Here is a 20683-nt window from a genome sequence, read left to right on the forward strand (position 1 = left end):
GTTCACTACATAGTTGGTCACCAGTGAGTCACATAATTTATTCATGATTTTTAGCCACAAATACTGGGCATTATGATTAAGATGTAGGAGAGTTTATCGAGAGGTATACAAAGAGACCTCACAATACAACCTGCCCAAAGATTCATCATATGATCCAGTATTGTGGCAACATGGCACCAATAAATGACATGACCCACCAGTGTATATGTTAAACAGCAGGCTGTTTGTGGTCCAACTCAAATCACTTCATTAGAGATGCAATACCCATAGCATTATGTAATCTCCAGTAACTAAGCAGGAGCACCTCTCCCCCCAAAAGCTGCCGAGTGCATGCACACTTCATATAAACATGTGCTGTTTCCAACAGTAACTTGCAAATCGTGAATGTTTATGGGATAAGTGTCACATGGCATATCCAAGTGCATGCACATGGGAAATAACATGAAATACCAAGCGTCTTTATTTCTAAAGATGGCATGCAATAGATATGTGTCGTGTCTTGTACTCTTCTACATGGCCAGGCTAAAAAAGAGCAGAAAAATACTATTGTTAGTTGCATCATTTCATAAATGCATTGTAAAAACAGTTGTGATATCCAGTGCGATAAAAATTAGCGCATATAATTCACTAGGCAGAGATGAAAGCCTTCACTATATGACCATTCACTTACCTATAACACTAGTTTATACCCTCTACATGACTTGAAGGCATATATGAATATTGTACCAATCACTATAGTTGGGACTATGCTATTCTCTACACCAGGAGTGTACTATTAGCAAACAATGAGAGAAATGAATTCATGATAATAGTGCCTGACCAAAGCACATGCATCACAGCTTAGATAAAGTGAATCAAGAACATGGCTAACAGATTTTGCAAAATCAATGTAAAGAGTATCAATCTACAATAAAAAATTCACATGAAAAACTTTTGTTTAATTTTTTTGCACAAAGCAGGATGGAAGCTGCAAACAGAAAAAAGAAATAAGTTAAAATCATGACGGGAAGAGTCATGTAGATAGATAACATCCTGAAACTGTGCATGCAAAATGCATGTTAGAAAAAATATAACTGAGGGATCCGAACAGCTCTAGGCATTAATGACACCACTTTGCAAAGCTTCAAAAAGTCGGAGGGAAAAAAATAGTGGCTGAAAATTAAAATTTGGCTAACATATTATAGCCCTTTTAAGCAGCTCAGGTTTAAATAACAGCACATAATGCATGAGCTCGCATTAAGTTCATGAGTTCGTAGATACAATGAGAAGTAATAATTGCCAGCATCCATGAAAACGAGGCCTAGGCAGTAAGTAATCATGCAAAGCTAGTTCAGTCCATGAGCACATAAAAATTAGGTATTCATTTAAGAGCTTGGCAGTCAGATGGAAGTTAGAAACTAAAATGATTAGTGAAAAAATGCAAATGAGTGAATACCAGTGATTAGCAGATCCAAGAATTTTGAGGCTTACGACAGATGTTGGCTAGCATGTCCTGATGAAAGAATTTTCTTCCAGAGCATTACAGTGAAAAGTTTATTTGTAAAGCATATGCAATAATCTTGTCATTAAAAGCATGACTTTTACTTCATGGAAAAGTTGCCTGATTATCTAACAAATTTCTGGCAGATAATCAAGACCTCATTGCATCACACTAAATGCAAATTGGGGCACATATATACTAAGTGGCATTTTATTCCTGACGGACTGTTCGTAACACTAACTACTGCTGTTAACTGAGACCAACAGAAGTTGCACTAGTGTTATTCCTCACATAATGTGCTTGAAGCTCCCAAAATGCTTTGTGGTCACAACATTGGCATGGGAGTGGAAAGATTGAATGGCATTGTATTAAGGCCTCTGAAGCATTGGCATTCAACCTTGTCTCGATTAGGTCTGGCTGTGAGGCAAGAACAAGGTCAACAGAGTTCATGCGCCGAGTTGGCAAGCAACCTTTTCTGCAGTTTCAACACAAGGCCTTAGTACAGCAATGACAGCAGTCACACATGCCCATCTGAGGAGGCTAATTTTTGTTCAGAGAAAACACATTTATCCCCAGTATTAATTATACCAAAAGCTTCCATTATTTGTTGCCAAGGTTTAGCTTCGGCACCAGCCAGAATTGTAGGCTTTGTACAAAGGTTCACTTTTTTTCAGGAATGTACCATCTCATATTTTTTTGCCTAGTCATGTTCATACAGTCTGCTGTTGATGCACTTCCCCATTTGTACAGTGTGTATACAACCGCAGCTCAAACAAATGCGGTGCCCAACCTAGTTAAGTTTGCGGGCTTCACCCAGAAGCAAGATTCCAAAGGGGCGACTAAGGTCAAGGGACAGCTTTGCGCGGGCTGATTTATGACGGTCGCGCAGGGGACTGCTTCTCGGAAGTGAGCCCAGAACACATGGCAGCGGGCGACACCACCGGCTCTCCGTCCCGTGCCGCCAGAGAGGCAGGGCAGTTAGAGCACACAGCGTAAGCGTAGTGGTTGTGGGTTCGGCGCCGCTAACTGCTATGTCTCTGGTTTGAGTGGAGAGGGCGCGGGGGCCATAAATCCCGAAACGCGGCGTAACACGGGCCTGGGGAGAACGCGCGGCAGAGGGAGCCGCTGTTGAAATGCCTTCCCGGGAAGACACCTGTACGTCCCTTTGAATCCACCGCCCGCGCGCAACCGACCAAGGGCAGGGATCGGAATGTTTGGGCCTGAGGTTTGCATGTGTGTGTTTATGTATTTTCGGAAGTGTAACCATCAACGCCGTTCGTCTTTGCAACTGCTTGGCGCCTTTTGCGTGGGAGAATTTTGGAGAGGGAGAAATCGCAGATGTATGTGTTTGTGTGCTCAACCACTCGCTGCTTAGTGCGTGCTTTGTGTTTGTATTACTTAAGGGGGGACGCGGGCTTTGAAAGTCGAAAAATCGCGAAAAAGTCGGCTTTTCAAAAAGTACATATCTCGGATGTATATGTTATAAACTACCTTTCCTATAATTATAAACGCCTAATTCATCGTGGAACTGCTTTAAATTAAATATACAACTGGGTGCGGCAGCCCCAGAGTCGTGAGCGAACGGCAAAAGTACCCGAACTTCGCGCGCGCGCCATTTCTCTGCCGCTGAACTGAGCGCCACCATCTTGGTCTTGTTTTGTTTGTGAATGCTTGGCCTTTTCCATACTGCCTTCGCCGGCGGCGTCCGCGGCGTAGCAGAAGCATGGCTCGCTTGTGATTGGGGGCCTCACGGGGATTGTTGAGCTTCCCGCGCCTCGAATTCGGGCTGTGATTGGACAAAGCGCGCGCTCCGTGAGAACGCGGGGGATCGCGCGACTGCTATTGGCTGCTGCGCGCGCTGACGCGGTGGCCCCTCCCCGGCGCGTCGTCTGCTCCGGCTGCCTATCGAGCTGGTGTTCTTTGTGCGCTCGCTGAATCGCTTCACATTTCACCATTTTGAGATCGCCGTGATCATCGCTCGTTACGAATTCTGGTGGCGTGTTTTGAACGGTTATGTGCACTTTGTGGATTATTGCACGGTCGGCCACAATGCGCGCTAAGAAGTTCAAAACACTGCATACGTCGTCGTTCTGTGAATGCCGTCCGAATCGCGAAGTTAGCGAAAAGCGTTGCCAGCGGGCGCAGAGACGTTTCTATTAGTGCTGCTTCTGCTACATCACTACTAGACCAACTGCGCTGCCACTTCCAACAGCGTATCTTTCGCATCAACGTAAGGAGCCGGCGTTTGAAGCGTGCCTGCTGTACCGACCATATCAACCTCGGCGATCTCGGCCTCCCGTATCGCGTCTGTCATCGCAAGCGATAAAGCGTCGTCAGCGTCGTCCGCTGTTCGCATGAAAATGCACTTTCCGAGGGAATCGGGGAGGTGGAGGCACAACGTGCTGCAGTGAAAAACAAACTTTAGACTTGAAAATGCTGTTTTAAACTTCAAGGGCCATTTTCTCAGAATTAATTTTTTTCATGGTATGGTTGCTTATTCCCGCAGTATTTCTGGAACCGCTAGTCGGATTCCCACCTGGTTTTTTTTATTATGTGCCTGAATAAATTTCCCAGGGCGAGACAAGCTCATTTTTTCAAATTATTGAGCCTGGAATTTATAATAAACAATCAAAATTAGGCTAATGCAAGTCCAATTAGTGGCACTAACCTCAATGCACTGCTAAAATTTTTCGGCAGGGAAATTTAAAAAAAGGGCTCTGTCTTGCCCTGTGGTACCTGTTCAGGAACCTTCATAAAGAATTTCATAGTGCCAACACATTTTGCAAGTTCGCCAGGCATGGAACAAGGAACCCATGTGAGCCATTCTGATATACTTCTCTAACTTGAGTACCAAGGTGCGCAGCTCCATGAAACTTTGCAGTTATTCAAATGGCTGTGCCATGAGTCTACCCTGAAAATTTCATTCAATTATCTCAAGAAACAACAAAGTTGGTATTCAAAGGTAGCCTCCCCCCTTAACATGCATAGGAGAGGGGTATATGTGGGGTATATTGGCCAGCCCATTTTGAAGGACTGCATGTTATTGGCCACAGAGTGAATAGTCATTGATTGGTCAATGGACTAAACTCGAATTTTGGGTAACGCTAAAGAAGGAGCATTGGACAGTTGGGCTCGGAGGAGAATGGGGCTCAGAGCAGAGTTGGGCTGAGACGAGAGTCGAGGGCAGATGGGCGGTTCGAGGAGGGCGGCTAGGCTGACAGAGGTCTCAAGGGACTCCGGCCTAAAGTGTAGCAGGAGGCCAAGGCCTGATTCTGCTAGCCTTTGACCTCCGGTCGTTGACTCAGTTGCAGTTAGCCCTCTGTTTGATGTCGCATCTGACGACATTATTGTAAATATGTTGATGTAAAAAATGTAAATAAACATGTACAGACCGAGAAGGGAAGTCGTCATCTCCGCACCGCAATGTGTCGCTGAGCCATGGACGCAGTGGTGGTCACCAACACCACTCGGCACGAACGAAGGCAGTAGAAGAAACAGCAAGAAACACCTGCTGTACAGGGAAGCCCATCGATTCCCCACACCTTCGCCCGAACTGTTTAACTGGCGCAGTCGGCAGGATCGGCCCAGCGACTTCCTGCGGAGTGGCGAGAGATCGACGATGCCTTAGACTGATGTACACGGAGGGTGGCACACTACCTCGGTGAGCCAAGGCTGACCAAGGTCGGGGTGCCTCGTAAATCGACGCTACCGGCCTAGAGAGGCAGCTGCGGGGAGCGACTCCAGCGAGGCTGCGCGGATCCGGCGTAGCAAAAAAGGGCACCAAGACTGACTTATCGAGTGGCGACGACCGATGCTGAGCCTCATGTGCTGATAGTGTCCAGGCGTTCGACGGATCAAAAGCAGTGACCGCAAGGCAACCCAGTGCGACGGACTGACACTAGCTGTATACAGGTGGGTCCTTGTCCTGTTTTCTCCGAGTTCACTATGGTCGTAACTCGGTCAGAGCCAAAAGTCTACGAACAGCTCTGATGGCGCGGGGCAGAGCTCCGGCACAACAGCTTCCGATAAGCGGGGGCAGACCTTAAGCAGTACCATTACTGGCGATCATGATCAAAGTTCTAGTAGTGTGTCGGTAACCGCGGATCTTGACAGAGGTCTAACATCAGGAGGAAACAACGCAGCTGTCAGACTGCGAGAAAAAGAGCTGGAGATTGAAGCTCTGAGACTCCAGGTGGAGTTAGAGAGATTAAAGAATCAAGGCGGGCGAGGCGCTCGATCTGGATTGGGTCGATATGCAGAAGGTTTATGCGCTATTCTCGCACCAATGCCAGAGAGAGACAAGATGGCTCCAGCATGGTTCTGAAGAGCGGAAAGTATGCTTCAAAGTTGCGAGATTCCTGAGGAGGTACGTGGCTCGATAATTGTCCCATTCTTAAACGAGAAAAGCCGCATGCTGATAGCAAATAGGGCAGTAAGCGGAAGGCAGTTCTATGAGGAAGTGTGTGATTATATTCTGGGTGAGTTAAAGCTCACACCTGAGGAATATAAGCGCAGGTTATATGCTTGTCGGAAAAGCAGCAAAACATGGGGACAGTTTGTCACGAAACTAGAAGGGTTGCTTGATTACTACCTGCGTAGTAGAGACGTAACAAGCTTGGAAGATCTGCGGGTGCTACTGATTGCAGATCGCGTTAAACAGCTAATGGAGGAGGACATGCGCACATGTCTTACAGCATGAGACAGGGGAATGGCTAAAACCGGAGGGTGTTGCCAAGTTAGCAAGGGATACGAGGAAAGCACAGCCTCCAAACGCCTAAATTCTCTAAAGGTTTCTGAAGCGAGTAAGGTTGATTCACACAGCCAGCGGGACCCCGTAGGAAAGGAAGGTTCCATGGGATCGATGGGAAGCTGTCTTTTAGGTGCTTCACCTGCGGTGAGATGGGTCACTACCAAAGGCAGAGCAACCAAACGAGGCCTAAAGCAACAGTGGGTGGGCAACGCACCAAGGACTCGGTACCGGTAAAGCTGACTGCCAGAGTTGCATGAGATGTGAACGAGTGCGCGGCAACGCCAACAGACACCGTTTCTACGTCAAAATTAACTTGGGTTGAGCTCACGTCTGCGGGGCGCCCATTTACGGCTTGTTTGGACTCAGGGACTGACATTACCATCCTGAGAAGGGATGTCATCGCGGCTGAGGCAGACATTCAGGGTGCAGGTAAAGTTCGCCTTAAAGGAGCATTTGGTAAGACAGTTCCAGCCGATTTGATGTATGTCCCACTGAGCCTGTCTGCTAATGACGAGGGCGTAGCCCCTCAGCTTATGACACTGTGCGCAGTAACGGACCATTTAACGGAAGGGATAGATGCGCTTCTAACCCCAGATGCGTTTGATGAGCTGAGGAAAGTGCAGAGACAAGCCACTGAGCTAGTCGTGCGCATTGTGCAGGCAGAAGAGGCCGCGCGTGAAGCGGTTGATGAGAGCGTGCGTCCTAGAGAAGTAGCCGAAGGCGATAGGAAGGGGCCCTACGGGTGTTCAGGATAAAGCGTTTGCACCAGAATCGTCGGTGCCGAACGGGGAGCAATGCACGGACACATTCGCAAAAGAGCAGAGAGAAGGGCCTCTTAGCATACTGCAAAAGACGTGGACCGGAGCGTGGGAGCCCCCGACAGGGTTGAATAACGTTGCATCTGCGCATTTGACCGAGCTCCGAGAGAGAATGGCTGAAGCAGCCCGTGCCGCAGATCAACGAGGTGAGCAAATGCAACAGTTATACACTGATAGGTACAACCTCAGGGCTAGGCCAAAATCATTTGGGGTGGGTGTACAGGTACTGATCCTAGAAACAGGACAAGTTGCGAAAATGCAGCCCAAATGGATCGGACCTGCCGAAGTGAAACAGCAGGTGAGGCCAGACAGCTATATCGTCCAGCTCCCGGGAGATGCAGAAAGATGGGTGCACGCAAACCGCCTCAGGAGGTACTACGCTCGTGCGAATAACGTCAGCGTGGTCTTTGAATCCGATGAAGAATTTGGCGAGAATGAAACAACCCCGCAATTTAGTGAAAATGGGAGGACAGTGGCTGCACTGCTAGAGGAAAACACGCACTTGTCAAACCGACAGTTGACGGAGCTAGATCACCTGCTGAGACGGTACCGCAATACACTTTCTGAAAGGCCGGGAAGGTGTAACATCGGTGAACACAAAATCATCTCGCTTCAAGGAGCAAAAGCTACCAAGGCGTACCCCTATCGTGTGCCGATAGCACTCAGAGGAGAGGTAGAACGGCAGGTGGAGCAACTGAAAGAATGGGGACTCATATATCCCGTAGAAAGTAGCTTCGCACATCCAGTTGTGTGTGTTGCTAAAAAGGATGGCAGTGTAAGAATGTACATTGGCTACCGTCGCTTGAACGCTGTTACTGAAGCAGATAGCTTCCCGATGGGAAAAACCAGTGAGCTGCTTTACGAGGTAGCCAGGGCCCGATACATCTCCATTCTAGATATGATGAGAGGTTACTGGCAAATCGTGATTGAACCAGGCTCTCAGAAGCATACCGCATTTGCGACCACCAGTGGTCTTTACGCGTGGAGAGTGATGCCGCACGGACTTCGTAACTTGGTGGCAACATTTCAGAGGATCATGAACGAGATCCTGCGAAAGCACCGAGACTATTAATGTGCCTACATAGATGATGTAGACGTCTACTCTGAGACCTGGAAGTTACATATGCAGCACCTGGAAGCGGTTCTTGCCACGATAGCATCGGTGGGGCTAACGATTAACCTGATAAAAAGGCCGCCTAGCCCAGTCTAAAGTCAGGTACCTTGGGCATGTGGTCGGATCTGGCACACACTCCACAGATCCAGAGAGAGTGAGTGCTGTAGCAGAGCTTGAGTCCCTCAACGAAAAGGGAACTATGTAGTGCTTTGGGCCTCTTCAACTACTACCGGGAGTACATACCATCTTACTCCGAAGTTGTACGCCCTCTGACCGATCTCACGAACCGAAGCGCTCTGAACAATCTTCCATGGAGCGCGGATGCTGAAAGAACCTTTAACAATGTAAAGGTTGCATTGAAGGCAATCCTGACATTAAGTGCCCCACAGACAGATAAGGCGTTCGTGCTAACTACTGATGCCTCGGAAAAAGGGGTAGGTGCACGTCTGAGTCAGGAGCTGGATGGTTCTGAGAAACCCATCGCCTTGCTCAGTAAAAAGCTAACGCCGCAACAGGCGAAGTGGTCTGCTATTGAGCGTGAGGCCTTTGCAATTGTGTGGACGCTGAGCCGCCTTGACACATGGCTTTTTGGTACTAAGATCAAAGTGGTCACGGACCATATTCCGCTGACTTATCTGACCCAGTCCACACCCTCCAGTGCGCGCCTAACTCACTAGGTTCTAGCGCTGCAAAAATATGATCTGGAGTTTTCGCACATCAAAGGATCGCTTAATAGGTGTGCCGATGCCCTGTCTAGACCAGAGAGTGGCATCTAGAGTGGACGGCTCAGGTCGCTCGTCGGGGTGCTGGAAGTTGTAACAAGCCCCGTTGGCTTGTTGAGTATGGGGAAGATCGTGGTGACTGTGCTAGTTACCTAATATTGGTGAGTGTGACTACCATGGTGGACCAAGGAACGTACAGGGCAGGGTCCTGTCTATACTTGAGTGTTGAGTAAGGACTGTTAGTTTGTCAGTGTGTATCAGTATCTGGCACTCCTATGTTCTATGTATGATGTGGTTTACGCAATTTACCTTGTATTGCTTTGTGTGGTGTTATGTATGCCAAGCTGTGTCGCCTTGTATGGGGTATGGTTTAGTTACCATTTGCGACAGTGCACACGGAGTATTGTCGTTCAGAGCGCGCACGCCTCTGTACGGAGTGTTGCACTATTGGTTTGCATGCTGCGTTTGTTTTGTTTGGTGTACCCCACACCACAACGCCCCCCCCTTCCCCCGTTAGAGGAGTTTGATGTTGAGCGTACAGCAAGTATACGCGCAACATTCTCGATGGGGAGGCGTTAGGTTTGCGGGCTTCACCCAGAAGCAAGATTCCAAAGGGGCGACCAAGGTCAAGGGACAGCTTTGCGCGGGCCGATTTATGACGGTCGCGCGGGCAAACGTTTCTCAGAAGTGAGCCCAGAACACATGGCAGCGGGCGACGCCGCCGGCTGTCCGTCCCGTGCCGCAAGGGAGGCAGGGCAGTGCAGTTAGAGCGCACAGCGTAAGAGCAGTGGTTGTGGGTTCGGCGCTAACTGCTATGTCTCCCGGTTCGAGTGGAGAGGGCGCGGGGGGCCATAAATCCCGAAACGCGACGTAAAACGGGCCTAGGGAGAACGCGCAGCAGAGGGAGCCGCTGTTGACATGCCTTCCCGGGAAGACGCCTGTACGTCCCTTTGAATCCGCCACCCGCGCGCAACCGTCCAAGGGCAGGGATCGGAATGTTTGGGCCTGAGGTTTGCATGTGTGTGTTTATGTGTATTTTCGGAAGCATAACCTCCGACGCCATTCGTCTTTGCGACTGCTTGGCGCCACTTGCGTGGGAGGATTTTGGAGAGGGAGAAATCACAGATGTATGTGTTTGTGTGCGCAACCACTCACCGCTTAGTGCGTGCTTTGTGTTTGTATTACTTAACATGCATAGGAGAGGGGTATGTGGCACAGCGATTGCCCAGCCCATTTTGAAGGACTGCATGTTATTGGCCACAGAGTGAATAGTCGTTGATTGGTCAACGGACTAAACTTGAATTTTGGGGTAATGCTAAAGAAGGAGCGTTGGACAGTTGGGCTCGGAGGAGAATGGGGCTCAGAGCAGAGTTGGGCTGAGACGAGAGTCGAGGGCAGACGAGCGGTTCGAGGAGGGAGGCTAGACTGACGGAGGTCTCAAGGGGCTCCGGCCTAAAGTGTAGCAGGAGGCCAAGGACTGATTCTGCTAGCCTCTGACCTCTGGTTGTTCACTCAGTTGCAGTTAGCCCTCTATGTTTGATGTCGCATCCGATGACATTATTGTAAATACGTTGATGTAAAAAGTGTAAATAAATGTGTACAGTCCGAGAAGGGAAGTCGTCATCTCCGCACCGCAATGTGTCGCTGAGCCACGGACGCAGCGGTGGTCACCAACACCACTCGGCATGAATGAAGGCAGTAGAAGAAACAGCAAGAAACACCTGCTGTACAGGGAAGCCCATCGATTCCCCACGCCTTTGCCCGAACTGTTTAACTAACCTTAGTGGTGTATTTCAACCTACCATTTTTCTTTTCACATATATCTCGTTTCTTGGTCAAAATGGGACAGATTACCAGCAGTTTAGTAGTTGAGGAAAGCACCTTCACATCATATCTGTTGCACATTTTCATATTGTGGGAAATTTGATGAAATAGAGATTTATTTCATGCACTGTCTTCAGACTGCGAGACTCAGGTCTGGTTGATTTCTTTTACCCTTTGGAGAAGACATGCTGCAACACGGCAGATGACGTTTGAGCGTAATCTTTCTTGAGAAGTTCAAGCTGGCTTTCAAAGCTTATTCAAGGAATGCGAACAAAAAGCAATCTGCATGACAGCTTCCATTAAAAGCTGATAAAATCTGGAACAATGTCTGCCAAAAGGAAGTTTATCCTGGTCTTACCAGAAAATACATCTGCAATGTCAGTGTGTCTACAGCAGAAGATATAAGGAACCAACAAGGCGGGCTCAATGCATCTGTAAGACGTGTGGAAAATCAGTTGCCTCCCCCTTCGCCGTCACAGATCACTACCACCCCAGTTAGCGTCGTGGCAGCACCGGCTGGGAGAGCAGGTAAATACCTCCCCTAGGAGAAGGAGATCCAGCGATGGGTGCGCCACCAAGACGTCTATGCGGGTTCCCACGAGAAGGCGAAACAGAGCTTCTGGATCCAGCCGGTAACAAGTGGCCCCGGACCCTGACAAACTTTGGGCTATCCTGGAATTCCCAGTGCCGAACTATGTAAAGGTTGTGTGTCGTTTTCTCGGCACGGCGGGCTACTATCGCCAATTCATTCCCAACTGCATCTGCTGCAATCCCCTCTAACAAAATTGTTAAGGAATGCAGCCCCGTGGGAATGGGAAGAAGAGCAGCAGTTGAGTTTTTGTCAACTCTCGCAAGCCATCGCCGACACCGCGTCACTGAAACTCCCCGACCTAAATAGGCCCTTTTTGATCCAGACAGATGCCTGAGATTTCGGAGTGGGCGCAGTGCTTCTCCAAAAGGAGGACGAGAAACTGCGCCCATGGTGTTCGCCAGCAGCGCTGTCGCCAGAGGAGCACAACTACTCAGTGACGGAGAAGGAATGCCTCGCTATCATTTTCGCACTCCGAAATTCGAGATGTACATGGAAGGTACAAGGTTCATGGTCGAAATCGATCACGCTGAGCCACCTACACGAGCCAAGCAGCCGGCTCGCGTGCTGGGCACTGAGGCTACAGTGCTTCGCTTTCGAGGTGCACTACCCTGAAAGGAGCCACAAACGTGGTTGCAGACATGCTATCGCGCGTGCCGATGAATGACTCATCCCCAGCCATGGGAGAGAAGGCGCAGCAACTTTTCCGCTCATTGGGAAAGGAGGGCGAAAGGCGAAATTCCTGCCTCCTGAGCATGCACATTTCACAACAGCGAGAACGCCAATCGCGATTGCATTCAGCAGGAAAGAGCTTATCAAAGTTCAACAGGAAGACTCATATTGTCGTGAGATGGTTGCCAGTCTCCGTGAAGAGACAGACCAATCGATGCCTCTGGTTGAAGAGCGTCTAGAATCCACGAAGAATGCGGTAGGCGCGAGCTCTATTACAGCTGGTATTGCTGCGAGTGAGCTGGAGAGCTTCCTGTTTCACGCTGATGGAGCTTTGCTGAAATATGTGCCTGGCAAAGAACACTGAAATGAGTGCTTCAGAGCTGTGATCCCCAGCCAACTGAGGTATGCTGCTTTGCAGCACTACCACAATGCAGACGGTCACGGAAGTGCACCAAAGACATTGAAGAAACTTCGCTACCTGGCCAGGATTGAAGGCTGATATATGTAAATACGTACGGACCTCCCACGTCTGAAAAGGAAAGCCGCAAGGTGGAAAACCGCCTGGCCTGCTCCAACCAATCGTGAGCACAAAGCAATGGGGAACTGTGGCGTGCGATCTGATCGAACCGCTGCTGCGCAGCAAAAGAGGGCACAAATTTGTGTTAGTGGTGACGTGGCACTTCAACAGAATCGCTGAACTCTACCCGCTCCGAAACGCCCCAACGAAAGAGATCCTGACCAAGCTCTCAAGATTGTTCTGCCACTACGGGTTTCTGGAGGCTGATCACTGACAATGCCTCATACTTCACAGCGAAAGATTTTCATGTGTGTGCCACCATGGGCGTACGGCAGCAGCGAATGACGTGTTATCATTGGCAGTCAAATGTGACCGAACACCGCAATCATGATGTGAAGCCACTACTCAGGGCATATGCCCGAAAGCACGACTGGGATGAGCACCTCGACGCGATCATCTTTGCACTGCAAACAAGCGAGAATCTCTCCACAGGCTTCATGCCTGCCTTCCTGATGTTTGGGAGGGAACTAAATATGCCTGCTCACACCATTTTGACCAAAAGGTGGGATGCTTCGTCAGGCGAAACAGCAACAGCTGACTACGCGCGGCGCATGCGTGATCGCTTGCAAAAGGCAGTGAGCGAGGCCAGCCAAAATCGCACTAAAGCTAGGGCTAGTCAGAAAGCTGCTTATGATCGTGCGCATCAGAAAGTGGAATTCCAGGTGGGAGACTTCGTTCTAAAGCGTAGCCAAGTGCAGAGCAATGCGAGCACAGGGTTCGCAGCTGGCTTTGCGCCTAAATAAATTGAGCCATTCATAGTTGCTGAGAAGCTCCTGCAGCTGAAATACAATCTGAATGATCCGAACACGGGTTGAATCGGCAAGTCCATCCACGTCGGGGAGCTAAAGCAATACTTCCAATGGGCAGTGGCTGAGAGAACGGCGCCGCTATCCCCGCTAAATCGCAAGGAAAATTCAGTGCCTCCACCTATCCCCAAGGCTTGCCCATACAACACCCCCTCTAGGTGAAGATGACCATGACGGGAGGGGGAGGGGGAAGGAAAAGTGGACGGTGGCGCCACCAAGCTAAGCTGTTCCCCTCTCCATCCGCTGCCGCAGGGACCTGGCCAAAAGGCAGGCAAATATTCGCTAGGAGCACAAAGGAAAAACTAATTGGGAATCCGAAGTGGGTTTCACAGAAGGTGCTGCGAAGACACACGTCGTCTCCCAGTGACCTCGCAAATGCAGTCGCCACCGCAAGCATCGGGTAGTCAGCAGCAAAAACGCCGTGAGTGCCACCGACGGTCGCAGATCTGGCTGCCACAACCCAAGTCGCCGCCACCCTGCCGTCATGAGGCAGCACCCGGAGACGGTTCTAGACAGCTGAAGGAGCAGCAGCTGCCGGCTGCAGCATCGCCTCATGAGCACCGAATCGCCAGGGACACTTCTCTCGAGATGAGCGTTTCGGATATTGCCGCCATGTTTCCAGCAAGTGGCGCGCGAGCGTGTGTGCGCATGTGGGTGACCGCGGTCATCACAGCTGTGTGACTGCATGGAGATGCCAGCGTACCGACGAGCGGTGCCATGTGCAATACGTACGATTTTCGTCAACCCTTCTACATTGTGCTCTGATCATCATGAGCTTTGAAGCATGGGACTTAATTCGCGCTCACGGCAGACAGAGTAGCTGGGGAGCAGTGAACGGAAAGATTACAACGCCACCAACACTCCAGGCTCTGGATGTCGCAAATCCGGCGTGGCAGAGCTCACAACTGCGACAGTGAAGCAAGTGTACGGAAGACTGGACTACCCTCCCATCCCATATGGCCACCCGGGCAGCGGCGTTGTTGGATGCAAGACAACAAGCCAGCAAGGAAATCATTGTCGGCGTGACATTCAGTCTTTAGGGAGGAGTGTAGCAATCGTGGAGAACCATGCATCCCTCCAAAACACCGCGCGCCACAGAGAACGAAAGGGACAAAAGTACAATCAAACCTCGATATAACACGCATATAACGAATTATTGAATATATCGAACCCTTTCGAAATATTTTTGTCGAACACAGGTACTTTTACCTTCCCATAGCGAACAAGGTTTGGCATAAAATGGATATAACCAACATCGCGACACCAAGCACTACCTCACTTTAATAGCAGGAGGCAGGCTTCATTGCACTACAAGTGTGTTGTGCGACGCAGAAAACGTTCAGGGCTACCTCACAGGCTCTGACAGCGCCACGTTGGCACTGAGAGTTGACAGCCAAAGAAAACCTTCGCATCTTACAATCGCTGACAGCACCACTTCAGCAGCAGCAGAATCGATTGTTGTTTTTGCGCTTTTGCCTTTCTGCGTCTTATGCGTTTTAGTGTTAGCAGCGGCGTTGCGGCGTGGCCATCGTAGCGTTCGGTGAAGGGCTGCGTCGGTCGTTGTGTCGAGTGTGGTGCGCGGGTGTCTGTAGTGCTGTGATAGCGGTGAACGTGAAAAAAGGAGCAGCACTGATGTCGAAGACGAAACCTTGAGATAAAATCGGGGCCTTCAAGGCAGTTTACAAGAGACTGATTAACACTCTTCTCGGGAAGCTTCGCATGAAGCAGAACTTGAAGATAGACTTGCTCGGAGCATTAAAGCGGCATGGGACAGCGTGAAAGGTGAAACAATTGCCAACTGCTTTCGGCACGCAGGTTTTGTTCCAGCAGAGGCCCATGCATCAAGTGATGATGGTGACAATCCCAACGAAGCAGAAGCAGAGCTCCACAAGCTCGATAAGCGCTGGAACGATTTTTTGCATTTTGTTGGCGACATGCCCACAGCAATGACTGTAGAAGACTTTGTAGGCGGCGACAACATCGCAGCGACCACGGCTGTGACGACAGACGCCGAAATCACTGCAGTAGTTACTGAACATCTTGCAGAAGAAGCTCAGGCTGAATCTACAGGCGATGACAACATCCTGACTTTACAAGAAGCGATTGCTGCATTGATTTCCTGCGCCACCACTGCAGTGCTATTGAAGGCAGTGGGTTTGCCCTTATTGAGCGTTTGCAAACTGCGGAACAGTGCGTGATATGGAACCCAATCAGCACAAAAAAGCAAGCTGCAATAACGCAGTTTTTTGCACATAAATAAATGGAAGTGACCCAAGTAAGCACCCTCTGAGTTGCTGTGCCTTCTGTGATTAAATTTTGCTGCTCTTGAATGTGTTTTCTACGAAATTTTATATTACAAATTATGGATATAGCGAACTATTTTCAGATTTTTTAACTGTTTGTTATAACGCGGTTTCACTGTATTCCTTCTCCTTCGAGGATGAGTAACCCAAACGGGCTGCTTGATAGCGCAGCGTTTTCCTCTTTGCTCGCTGGGTGCAAGAGCGCAGTGCTAGGCATCGCAGACGCAATGCTTATTGGCCGAAAAAGGACAAAAGGCAAAATGCGCCAAGATCGGCGGGAACCGGCTACCGCCAAGGAGAGACGACAACGAGCTGCAACAACAGGAAGACTCAAGGTATATACCTCCCCGCTTTACTTCCTTTGTTGTCGCCATCTTGCCCTTCAACTATCAGGCCCCATCCAAACGGATAAGGTTGCCAGCAAGATCATCACCAGCGTTTTTGGGAAGGCCCAATAAATATCTGGTCCCGGGCAAAAGTCCTATTCTGTGTTGTGTCGTACTTCGCATTACCACTTTGCGGCCGTGAGAACGGCTGCCCGTGGTGTGCGATCACGAGAGCTCGGAGTTTGCGGCCTAGACCTCAGACGAGGCTCGACGGCCTAGTAAGAACCCCCACAGATGCTGCATGAAACTAGTTTCGTATCTCTATTACATTTATCACAACATAAAGATGGGCCACAGATGGTGTCCTTATTCCACATCTAATCAACTGTTTAGAATCCATACCTCCTATACAAGAAGTGAGAGAGATGTGAAAAGAAAATCAGGAACTGTACATTGAATGCACCACTAATGTTGTGTACAACCTTGCTCTTACCTGTGGCTGCATATACATTTGGCAAATGAGAAAGTGATTTTGACAGCAGACTGCATGAACGTGAAAGAATAAAAACAATGAAATACGACACCTTCTATACAGAGGCTACAATTGTGGCACATAGAAAAAAAAGCTTTAGCAGGAACTAGTTGAGATCATATAACTAAATGTAATGAGAAATTCAGCACTGCTTCAGCTTTACTTTTGAGCAAATACCTAAGAGCCACATTTGATCTTACTGATGTCACTCCCTGTTCCAACAGTTCAGTGACTGAGGGCACGCAAAATAAATAAATAAATATGCTTTTGCATTGGCATTTTTATTGTTTGTTTTACTTGACGCAGCTTCAGTGTCAGTTACCTTTCAATCTACCTTGCTGGGACACTTTTTAGCCAGCTGACCAGCCAATTTTCTTGTCAACAATTTTGAATTATTTTTTTTTATTTTGCGCTTTCTGATGACAATTCTGCTACAATGAAAATTCCATATTTTACTGCCACCTGCTTTTTGTAGGTAGCTCATGAATTTTTAAATGATGCTGCAGCTGCTTCATTTGGGGTATCTTATCTCCATTACATTACACCCAGGCTTTTTGCACCCAGCAACAGGCTGCCAATTTCAATCAAGCAGGCATTCATCTTTTGCCATATTAGTGACGTATGTGCTGCAGGCTTCCTAAGAAAAATATAACTGAAAGTTGTGCTTCACATGTGCCACATGTGTTTGGTTGTCCTTGTCTTCTTTGCAGTAGTATCGACCTTCTAGAAAGAATGAATTGGCTGACAGCCAACCATATTTTCAAATCTGTGCAAGATATATCAAGAAAAGCCAAGCTAGGATGGCGTTCTGTATAAATCATAGCTGCAATAAAGGTTTTTTAGATGGACTTAAGGGAGATGTCTTTCGAGTTCATGGTTTCAGTTGGTTGTCCAATGACAGCTCTACCAAGACATATGGCATGTGCACCAAAGCAATAAAGGGATGAGTCATGAAAATCTGTGGTAGCAATCAGAAAGGCCAAAGAATTGACATTAAAACCACAAATTGAATTACTAATCTGGACACAACTGGAGCAGGGTAGGTAACAAACCTAAGTTAAAGAAGTCTATTGCATGGCCACATTCATTGTAGGTGCATACCACATTAGTCCCAGAAGAGTGTTGGCTTGTGTAGGTGGGGCAGTCTCCAAGCAGTGAATCTGGATGCAGGGAATGCACTTTACCTTCAGATGCTTTGTAGATGGCCACTGGGAACAGCAAAGCAGCCATACCCAGATGATAAGTGGCGGTGGGGTTGAGGGTGCGAAGCAGCTGCAGCTAGGCAAGGCCTCAAAGCAGAACCTGCATCCAAAAGGATGACTTCAATATCTTGCGTCAAAGTAAAATATGTTTATAAAGAGCTGCTATTTAATGACATTTTAAGCAATTAGTTATACATTCATCCTTAGAGCACAGTACAAGATATTACGAACAGTAGATAGCAGGTGGTCATGCCCATGCTGCAAATTAGCCATTCAGGGTATGATGTGGCAGTATTGCACACATATAGCCGTCTTTATTTGCTTTTTAATATTCTGTAAAATATTTTTTATAATTTTCACTTTTCTACAGCAATACTTAGAATAACTAAACATTTGCTTTCTATTCCGAGAAGTTTGAAACTTTGAAAGCATTTTTCATTTTTTTCAATTATTTCATGCCAATAACTAAATTTTATTATTTAGCCCCATCAAGCATTCGCTTTTCATTTTATGAAATTTGCCACCTCTGAACCCCCTTTCTTTATTTTTTCACTTATTTCAACAATCACAATGATTTAATAAATTGTCATCAACTACAAAACAATTATTCAATTTTCTTGAACCACAAATTGCCATGATATGGTTTTTTTACGCAGCCCCCAAATATTTCTGACATACTATACTGACCACTACTGCCATGTTGACGGCTTTTCAATCAAACGAGCAGTTTAAAAGGATGCTACAGACACTCAAATATGCTATCAAAATCTAATAAACGGCATTTGGTAACACTGTCGTCGCATAACCGGCAGCAAAAAATTGAATTATTGCTGATATTGCAATAAAAAGTTGAGGTTTCTTTTGTTCCCGCTGGTTGAATTCAAACTTTCTCCTACTACGTAGTAGGGTAGAATGATGCACACTATGACACAAGAGGAGACTCTGTGATTGCTAGCTCGCTGGGGAGCGGAGAATACTTCGCAGGTGCGTGTCGAGTCATGATCTTCATTCGATACGCACTTAAGGTAGGTGCATCTGCAACTCTGAGCTCGTATTTCAGGCGCCGCAGGCCCAAACCAAACTATTCGAGCCCGCACGAAATGCCTGAGCCGGAACATAACTGAAACTGAAGTGGATGCCCATAGCATCGTGTTAGCTGAGAGGCTAGCGGCCTCTACCGACAAGCGGACGAAATGAGTATAGTTTTATATTTGCTTTGCAACATTTGCGTTGTCTTTTTGCCATCGTTTAGATAAAAGCATGTTATCATATTCAAGACAAAACCGACTACTGCATTCAAACAGTCAACGTAATTCGCATCTGTCAGCCTCCGGGATCCCTTGCGCGTCACGTGATTTGTAGTTGCAAGCCTCGGTTGTTTCGGCTGTGGCGGCGAAACCTGTATTCCTGTTCTTCCTTCTTACTACCTTATAACAGCTCTGTTTTCAGTAAGAGTGGCTTTTTTGAAACTAGGAACTGGCATTCTATGGATGCAAGACCACATCATTTTTCTCTTTAGTGTCCCTTTAAGCAGTCACTTAAAACATTTGCTGAAGTCGTCTCTAAGGAAGCAATATGCACTAGTGAAAAAAATTCTAAAAATGGCTTTGACCCAACCTCTTTCCTCTAATCATTCAGCCACAAGCCCTTTGAAGCCATCATGAGCAATAATAAAGATAGGGGCACGTCCTTGATTCCCAAAAATTGTAGGCCTTTGTGTATTGGCAGAAAAGATAATTGCTAAATATGCGTTGAAAACTTCCTGTCCACAAGAGTGTGTTGCACGAAACAAATGTCATAAATCAAAGAATATATGGTGTGCAGTTATGCATCTACAGACACAAAAAACAAAAAGGGTAGCAAGAAAAGGCTAACTGAATATGTATGTCGTTCGAAGTCCCAGGAATATGTCTACCATCTCAAAAATCTGGCACTGGAGCTGTAATGAAGCCTGCTTCTGGTATGAAAGATAATGAACATTAATTCGTTCCCCCTTATATCTGTGCACGAGGCAGTAAATGATTTTCTTTTCAGATGTTTTGCATGCATCAAAAACAATTCTCCATCGCTTACTAATCCATGCATAAATTGATAAACCTCAGTTTGAACTCTGTGCTCTTTGTTTTCTGGCTTTGCTCACACTTCTATAAGTCTTAAAGATCATCAACGGGGTCGAATTGCAAATGTATTAGGCCTTACTGCTATGCATCGCAAGTCCATAAATAGCATGCTAACAGCCAATGTTATCATTGAGTTAGGGCAAGACGAATAACAAGTTTTTGCAGAAAAACATGTACTATGTATCAATTTTTCCAATAATAAAGCCAGCTAGCTATTTCTGCTTAGAAAAGCACATTGCGTGGTGAACCTCCGGTTGTTTCCAGAGGAAGAAAGTTCAGACGCACCTTGTGTGTGTGCAAACTGATTCATAATCGCAGATCAGTGGCTTCCTCTTACTGACCTGCTTACAGAAAACCACAGTGGAACCGTCGCTTTAGCTGCGTGTTTAGTGCTGTGATTTCATTGTATTTGTTCGCATTCAAAGCAAAAAATGACAGAATAATAGACGAGTGACTTCTCCACGCTGCCGACATTCCAATTTTACTTCGTGAAGCGATACTCCACTGCCAAAACTTCTTGCGAACGGTGGTAACAGCTACAAATGGCAAAACCTTTGTTGTTGCTCTGGGGCATTCCTTGATACGCTACTCAAATACGCGTCCATGAAAATGCAAAACATATTTATATTGCCTCCGGGTGTAAAAGATGTCTGCGATGTCATTATGCGTACACGAAAGAGCTTAATGTTGTTTCTTTTTTTTAATATTGGACTGATGCCTAATAAACACTGCACTCTGATGGACCTTCACAGTTCCCAGTGAAGCGCGCACTACTGTTCCCATCCTCTGTCTGAACGTTTAGCAGCTGATGTATCTCGTTAGCGTGCAATCAAACATATAGCAGATGA

At 47.5% G+C, this 20683-nt stretch overlaps 1 long non-coding RNA gene across 1 annotated transcript in view; it reads right to left on the minus strand.

Moving 5' to 3' along the window:
- Window positions 1-451: 451 nt before the first annotated feature.
- Window positions 452-20683, minus strand: part of LOC146182843 (uncharacterized) — a 33018-nt gene continuing 12786 nt past the window's right edge. Inside the window, exons 3-4 of the long non-coding RNA XR_014708415.1 lie at window positions 17615-17815; window positions 452-522 (exon numbers count right to left, since the gene is read on the minus strand). This is a non-coding gene — a long non-coding RNA (uncharacterized LOC146182843). The remainder of the gene's footprint in view (window positions 523-17614; window positions 17816-20683) is intronic.

Source organism: Amblyomma maculatum, chromosome 7 (genome assembly GCF_055883805.1).
Source record: "Amblyomma maculatum isolate TAMU_Amacu chromosome 7, ASM5588380v1, whole genome shotgun sequence".
NCBI lineage: Eukaryota > Metazoa > Arthropoda > Arachnida > Ixodida > Ixodidae > Amblyomma > Amblyomma maculatum.